The sequence below is a fragment of the Sinocyclocheilus anshuiensis genome, unplaced genomic scaffold, assembly GCF_001515605.1.
Source record: "Sinocyclocheilus anshuiensis isolate Anshui unplaced genomic scaffold, SAMN03320099.WGS_v1.1 scaffold27, whole genome shotgun sequence".
Taxonomy (NCBI): Eukaryota; Metazoa; Chordata; class Actinopteri; order Cypriniformes; family Cyprinidae; genus Sinocyclocheilus; species Sinocyclocheilus anshuiensis.
Window position 1 is genome coordinate 206,559 of NW_015551023.1, and position 8,973 is coordinate 215,531.

The 8,973-nt window shown below is 36.3% G+C and overlaps 1 pseudogene; it reads right to left on the reverse strand.

The window, feature by feature from the left end:
* Positions 1-6,309: 6,309 nt before the first annotated feature.
* On the reverse strand, positions 6,310-7,573 carry LOC107661097 (uncharacterized; annotated as a pseudogene).
* Between the last annotated feature and the right edge of the window lie 1,400 nt (positions 7,574-8,973).

Consider the following 8,973-nt stretch of genomic DNA (forward strand, 5'->3'; position numbering starts at 1 on the left):
ACAAGACTGTATAAATTATAAAATATATCTGGTCTATCACAATCTAAAATAGAATACACATCCTCCAGCTTTATATCATTCCATTTATGTGCATTCTGTATTGGTATATACTGATTCAGAGCATCTCCTCACCTCATCAGCTGAGCCATCCCTGTATCTAGCCTCTTCCTGCCAACATCTTTGCATCCCTGTACCAGAGCTGAGCTAATCCGATAGCCAAGGCTGCTATGACCTTCAGAGTGTGAAACAAACAAATAATTGATCATTCACACAGCACTGTAATAATCCATGTATATTTACTGAAATGCATCATGTACTGTACTTTTCTGTCAATAAACAGTTTATCAGATTGTTATCTGTGCTATCACGTTTCAAAATAAAGATTCAAAGATCACAAACGGACAAAACAAGCTGATAAAGCCTCACTATGATGAATAACGCTGAACGTTCTTCATCATATACAACTTGTAATATGATGATCATAGATTGATATTCCGCTAGCGGAAGCGCAAGTGTCTGAGAGTGCAAGCCTCAGAATGCACGTTTGAGAGTGCAAGCGCCAGCTGCAGCCAGACCCTTCTCGGTAAATGGGTAAAATCCATGGAATAAAATAAAAAAATTTTTTTGTGCCTTTTGATGTCAAGATCGGAATGCAAATATTTTTCATAGAATACTGTCGTCAATTGAAGCTAAACGCAGACGTTTAAATGGACATACTATGGATGAAAACTGCTATGATTACTCTACTTTTAAAGCATAAATTCGATTTAAACAATAGGTCTACATAATATTCACATATGCTGTTCATAGGGGACGTATTGAATTAGCCCTACAGTTACAGCATGAAATATTATTTAAACCTTACTATTAGAAATATTATTTAAACCTTACTATTAGAAATATTATTTAAACCTTACTATTAGAAATATTATTTAAACCTTACTATTAGAAATATTATTTAAACCTTACTATTAGAAATATTATTTAAACCTTACTATTAACATTTTTACATAACATTTATTTAATTTATCTCACAATTCTGACTTTTTTTTCTCGCAAATGCAAGTTTATATCATCTAATTCGGACTTTATAACTCGACTTAACGCAAAAATAGTGAGTTTGTCAAATCTGAGGGGAAAAAAGCCAGAACAGCCGAGTGGAAAAGAGAGAATGACGAGTTGTTTTTCCTTATTAGAATTGTGAGATATAATCTCGGAATTGCGAGAATAAAGTCAGAGTTTTGAAATATTTACCTTTTTTAAATTCTTTTATTCCATGGCTCAATAGACTGCCGCTTGAAAACCGTCATTTTCTGCCTCCAGATAGGCTCCGCCCACAGAAAACGTCATCCCTGTTTCGGATCTGTAAGACTATCCCACGCTCTGACGTCAATTTCGTTGAATAACAGTGGCCGAGAAGTGCAAAGCAAATCACAATTCTGAAAACAAAATAACAAATTACAAACGCAAATGCAAGTCTAAAAAACAAAATAACAATCCAGAAAACATTATAACAAGTCAGAAAACACAATGACAAATTCGAAAACAAAATAACAAGACAGAAAACACAACGACAAATCCGAAAACAAATAATCAGCAGCAACATGTATATAAACCACGCGGTATTAAAGAGGCAGCTAGCACAATGTAATTAACATCCAAATAAATGTACAAGAGCAAATATATTGTTTACACATGTTTATTTACATTAAAGGCAAAATAACTGAAATAATAAGAGCACATGTAGATCTGGAACTTCTTTAAGTCTGTCTAAATATCATTTAGTAATTGCAATGTCTTCTGGTCCATATCCTTTCCTTAGTTGTAATATGCGTAGAACATTTTGAAAATGACATCTAATCAATATAATTTATAATCTTTTTAAACCTAACTATTTTGTACCGATCCGTGAAATTCTCTAGCTGTAAAGGCTATCTCTCCCGGGTTTTCTGCAACCATGATGCGCGCGCTTCGTGAATGTTTACAAACCGATAATTGGTCTATATATCTCACCGATGGAAGCACGCAGAAACGTGAAAATGGTCTTGTTTGAAAGAAGAGATCCTAATCTAAAAGATAATATAGAGTATATAGATATTTGTGGCTGTTTTGATTGTCACACAATGAAATAAATCTACATAGTCAAATTCCTGAGAATGAGAGCTTTCTTGTGATATATGACTTGACTGTTTTGTGAAAAATATATAAAATACACATTCTTCGGAAAAATTATTCGCAATTGTTAGGCGGAAATTCGTGTGTGGGACGAATACATTTCTAAGCTTAATTTTACTGCTTTATGAATCCTAAAACCAAAATGTATGATATTCTTTGTAAAGAAGACACTCCAAGCTTTCAAATGAACCCATATATGGGCTGATACCATATAAGGAAGGCTATGTAAATGAAGCATAAACATTTTTAACGCGATTTTGGAGAGTTTAAGTGGTTCTAAAGTTAAAGTTGTAAACTTAAAGTTCTGTCAAATTTGAAAAATTCTGTACACGGTAACTTTAATCATAAGAATATCTCTTCTTCTCTCTATAAAATGTCCGGATTTTGACGTCATCAAAATGGTGCGTCACGAGGCGCAGTGCAAGTAGTCCATTATAAGTTATTATAATATAGGCTACTATTAATAATGTAAATACATAAATAATAAGTAAATAATACATAAAGTATATAAACACATATATGTTTATTATATAATTAATTATATGTATTTGAAATAATAGTTATTATTAAACGCACGTATACTAGCAGTTATCTGTTTATTAGAATGCCACTAGTGACACAAGGTCAGTACAAAAAGCGGCACCCAGCAATATTGTTGCTTGTGGTGTTAATGAGGTCCACATAAGCAGGACTGAATCTGACAAAAGAGAAACATTGACTCAGCCAATCCTCCTGAAGTTCTGCTGCTGCTGGTGATGATTTACAGTCCGCAAAAACAGGACTGAATCATTCACAGAAGAAACATTGACTCAGCCCATCCTCCTGAAGTTCTGCTGCTGCTGGTGATGATTTACAGTCCGCATAAACAGGACTGAATCATTCACAGAAGAAACATTGACTCGGCTGATCCTCCTAAAGTTCTGCTGCTGCTGGTGATGATTTACAGTACGCATAAACAGGACTGAATCATTCACAGAAGAAACATTGTCTCAGCCGATCCTCCTGAAGTTCTGCTGCTGCTGGTGATGATTTACAGTCCGCATAAACAGGACTGAATCATTCACAGAAGAAACATTGTCTCAGCCGATCCTCCTGAAGTTCTGCTGCTGCTGGTGATGATTTACAGTCCGCATAAACAGGACTGAATCATTCACAGAAGAAACATTGTCTCAGCCGATCCTCCTGAAGTTCTGCTGCTGCTGGTGATGATTTACAGTCCGCATAAACAGGACTGAATCATTCACAGAAGAAACATTGTCTCAGCCGATCCTCCTGAAGTTCTGCTGCTGCTGGTGATGATTTACAGTCCGCATAAACAGGACTGAATCATCGACTAGATCCCTCATTCTCTTAATATGTTGTTACTTTTCTTATAGGTTGTATAAACAGAATAGAACATTTCATAAGCTGTTTTGTCACAGGAAGCCCTTGTGAATAAATTGTTTCACTGCACTTCCATGTAAATAGGTTTAATGCAATTGATGTATGAAGTTTAAAATTGTAATCATCCTTTTAAGTTAGTAGTTTGACTGTTTTATTCTGAATACAGTTTACATTCCAGACTTTCAAGTTTACATTGTACATTATGAGTACATTACACATTGTGTTCACAAATAAAAGTAAAACCAAAAAACTTTAAAAATGATTCTTTTCATTTCAGTTTGGGAAAATGAAATGTTCACGTTATATATGTCTATGTAAATGTTATATTTGTGTTATATTGTTTATATTTTTGTATATTGTTAAGAATTTACATTTTAAAATGATGTTCATTTTCTTTAAGCACACTTTCTTTATCTATGTTTTTGTCCCGTCTGCATTTGTCTCGTTTGTCAAGTATGTCTTGTCTTGTGTCCCCACTCATGGCCTGCACCTTGTCGTGGTGAGTGGGCTTTCAACTAAGTTGGGCCACCTACTGTATGTTACTGTATGTTGAAATGTTTTTTCATCTGGTGTGTTAAAAAAAATTAATAAAACAATATAAATTAATCTGTCCCTGTCTTAGGCTCATTGGAGAAGCTGAAGAGAGAGGATACTTAAATTAAAGGGGTCATATGATGCGATTTCATTTTTTCCTTTCTCTTTGAAGTGTTACAAGCTCTTGGTGCATAAAGAAGATCTGTAAATTTGCAAAGACTAAAGTCTCAAATCCAAAGAGATATTCTTTATAAAAGTTAAGAGTCAGCCACACCTACCTAAAACGGCTCGTTCTAACACGCCCCCACATATCTACCTCACTATGTGGGAAGATTTGCATAACGCCGCCCAAATGTTCACGCAAAGAAAGAAGGCATAATGTTCTTTTTAGCAGCATCATATGACCCCTTTAAGGTAAGTACATTTTGAGAGAGGACACTTAAAAGAAGGTAAGTACATTTTGAGACAATTTCATAATTTAGGTGGATGAATCCTTAGTGCAATTTTCCTGTAACTGATCTGCAAACCCTCTTAGTACAACCACATGTTTTATGCTTCTCGGATTAATGCAACCTGTCCAGTAGGTAGTATCAGTTACCTCACACCCAATACAGCTGCTACAGAGTCCATTAGCAAAAACAAATCCTTTAGGTTTCATTCATGATGTGATCATATGATGTATAGCCTAATGGGTAGGTTGAAAAAATAGTTTGTCAGTACTTAAATCAGTCAGTTTGCACTCAGTTTCACAGATAAGGCTTAAGCCTAGTCCCAGACTAAAATGCATATCTGGTCTGTTTTAACTGAAAGCAATTTGCACTGACTGATCTTAAGATAAGTCACTGCCATTGTTTTGCCTCAAGATGCACACCAGTGATGTGTTTTTTTGTTGTTGTTGTTGTTGTTGTTGTTGTTTTTGGAACAAAGGCCTAATTCTGGCTTAATCAAAGCCCTGTTTGTGAAAACAGGCCATAGATTGGCAGGGCAGACCTCACTTAAGGTTTGAGGCATAAGCTTCACAATTAACTAGAACTGTTTTTGATTATTTCTTTTCTTTATGTGTGTAATTACAGATGCTACCTCAGAATCAGACCCCTTTGCCACCCGGTGACAACGTTGAGGATTCACCAAATGTGTATTGTAATCAGTATTGCATCAATATTGTTTATGTGATTCTTTACATTAAAGGGATAGTTCCTTAAGAGTCAGGACATTTTTTAATATATCTCTGACTGTATTGCTCTGAAAGAAGAAAGTCATATACACCTAGGTTGTCTTGAGGGTGAGTAAATGGGGTGGGGTCATTTTCATTTTTGGTTGAACTATCCCTTTAATATTGGAGTATCTGTCTTGTAAATGAACAAAAGTAATTCTAAAATGCCACACTGTGGTTGTAATAAGAAAGTAATGTTAAACATAGACAAGATGAACAAATCAATACCGATTAAATAATAATGGCATAACTCACTTCTCTTATGTAACCTCCTTTACACATATTGGCAGAAGCAGTCACTCGGATTTGTTTAGGAATAATTTAAAAAGCTGTTTATCTGAGACAAGCATATCTTCTGTTTTCATCACAGGAGTATGAGTATTTTCTTTGACAAAAAAAACAATAAAACATCATGTAATGTGGTTGAGGACTTTATGGTCAATAAAATTACCCTTGAATTATTTCACAAAAAAATAAAGAGGCTTGCATAAAAGTTAAAATATATATTTATTCATACAAAAGTAAGCAGAACCAGAAACAAACTCCAGACTACATTCACCGTGGGGAAAATTGAGGAAGTCTGTCAGGTGGAATGGCTGGGGTAAAGCAAAGGGTTAAGAAGATGGAAGAGAAGACGGGGGAGGAAGAGGAGGAGCTGTGACAGAACAGTATGATGGATTTCCTTTTTTACATTAACAAAAGAGTGCACATTAAACATCACATAAAGTATAAAAATCCTGGACATTTTTAATGCCAAAACTTTTTAACGCCTGTTTTGACCACGTCCTTAAATAAAGCTTGCAAATGGATTTGCACGTCTCACGTCTCATTCGCCCTGTAACAGAATGAACTCGGCCATACAAGGATCCAGCGGCTTTACCGAAGGACTTTGGCCAGGTATGAACACAGCGATTCTACTACTAGCTCTCAAGCAGGGCACACGATCACTTGAGGGTTACATTGAGGAATATTTGGCTTTGGAAGATAAAAGAGAAGAAGGGGGAGGAAGAGGAAGAGCTGTGACAGAACAGTGTGATGGATTTCCTTTTTACATTAACAAAAGAGTGCACATTAAATATCACATAAAGTATAAAAATCCTGGACATTTTTAATGCCAAAACTTTTGGTGGGAAATCCAAATCCAGCATCACCCTACTGGATTTGGTCTTTCAGACACCAGGCAATGTTGTTTAAAAAATATATAATTTCCCAGATGGGTTAAATGAACTTCATCATGCAAAAAATGTCCAGGATCTCTATGCTTTATCTGAGGATGATGTACAATCATTCCACCAATAGACAAAATAAAGGCAGCCAGCACACTGTTGACATAGCGCCGGGCTTTGTCAATTTTCTTTGGGTGGTCAGACCTCCATCGGCGTCGCTGGGTGATGGCAGAGAAGATGATTTTCATCTGAGGGAACTGCCAATGGAGGTCTTGCAAGTCCTGCTTGATCCCTGCGACGAGCTTCACACTTTTAATGTTTCCAAGATAATTTCCGCCACAGTGGATCAACAGGACATCTGGCACAGCTCTTCCTCGAAGGCACTGATGAAAAAAGGATAGGAGGTTTCTCCAAACCATGCCACCCCAGCCAAACCACCGGACATGGGCATCCAGACCAAGGTTGGTCCCGATGGTCTCCCTTGCACGTTTTTCCCCACGGCGAATGTAGCTGTCTCCAATAATGTATATTTTGGGTTCTGTTGATTGTAAAGCAAAAACAAAGCAACATCACCTTTCAAAAAAAAAAAAAAAAGACTTGTTCTGGTGTATTATTAAATGTAACATTTAATTAACATTTAATTTTTCCATATTTGATCAATTATCAGTTTTATCAATGTAATTTTCTTCAAATGTGACAATTTGGAACAGACATAATCAACATCAAATTATGAAACGTCCCTGAAATCAAATGTCTTGTTAAGGTAAGCCTGCAAGTTTAGCATAAAACACATCACAGAGCAGGACAAATAAGAGGTTGTTCTTTTCTGAACACTAGTTTCTGAATGGATGTTCATGTAGTAGATTCACATCATAAAAAATAAGCTGTCATTACAATTACATTTTGTAATTATAGCTTATTGAGTACCCCTGGTATAATGAATTTAACTGAATTTAAACTTTGGTTTGTTTAGATCAATCTCAAATTAAAAATCTTATGGTGAAATAAAAATATAAGATTTGATTTTTAGACTTTATTTTTTTTACTTACTCTTCTCCTCTGTGGATAATGATGAGGAGGATGTGAAAATTTTTGATGTCATTTTTATGTCTGAAACGAGAATAACAAAAATTAAACAATGACTTACAACTCATTCAAATATAGGCTATTTCTTCTATATGACAAAAGCAGAGGTGTGTTGCATTAATAAGTTGCTAACATATTGAATGTATGTGTTAACCATGAATGTTAGGATGCTAACCTAGCTAAAACGGACTGCTTGAGTGAAGGATGACACTGATTTAGCTGTCCAAAAAATTGTGATAGTTGTTTAATTGTAATAAAACGAAAAATTAAGTTACTAGTATTTTACAATATATATTAATATGTGTTACTTTTTAAGTACAACTATGCGGTTAGTAGTTGTATTTACCTTAATTTAACAAGCCTCTTGCATGGCAGACAAAAATTGGAGCAGTCAGGGTAATTAAAAAATGGTCCCAGGGGCGTGTGCTTGCGATCGTCTCTGCTGGAGTGTGGGCGGGACCATAGGGCATGACGCGGCGCCACTTCTCTCACTACTGCGCAGACTCGGGTCCCGAGTTCACTACTGTGCAGACTCTGGTCCCAAATAAGTGCAATATGGGCCAATAGGGCCAGTGTCGGCTTCACTTTTCTTCAATGAAAGAGAGTGAAGGTGCGTCGTCCAGCTTTTTTTACAGTCTATGGCGCGAACCGGGTGTGTAGAGGTATGCTAATACATAACTTGACAGGCAGGTAGGAAAGCCAATTAAAACGCTCGGACCGAGCGTTTTGATTGGACGAACATTTCTTGGTCCTACACCTTCCACAGAATATATAAATACAGATAAATACATTTAGACCACTTAAAGGGGTCATATGATGTTGCTAAAAAGAACATTATTTGGTGTATTTGGTGTAATGAAATGTGTTTATGTGGTTTAAGGTTAAAAAAACACACAATATTTTCCACATACTGTACATTATTGTTTCTCCTCTATACCCAGCCTTTCTGAAACGCGTCGATTTTTACAAAGCTCATCGGTCTGAAAAGCGAGGTGTGCTCTGATTGGCCAGCTATCCAGTGCGTTGTGATTGGCCGAATACCTCAAGCGAGTGACAGAAATGTTATGCCCCTTACCATACTGTGATGCAACAAGCGCTACTCTACACTGCTCAAAACTCGTGTTTGAATCATCAGTGGCAAATTCTTTAAATATGAAAACGTACTTACAGACTGTGAGTGAGAACAGCCAGCATTGTAGTCTACTCTCCCAGGAAACAGTCCTCCATAAAATGCGCTGCACACATCTGAATATTTGGGTTGAACTGTTCTGGAACAGTGTTGTAAATACAACTTAACCACTGATTTCTAGTCGTGTCCTCTTCTGGAAGGCCAAACAAAGTAGTTCGCTTTCACAACGAAACACACAGCGCCTTCACGACATGGCGGCGGCAGCAACAATACTACAGCGAGAATAA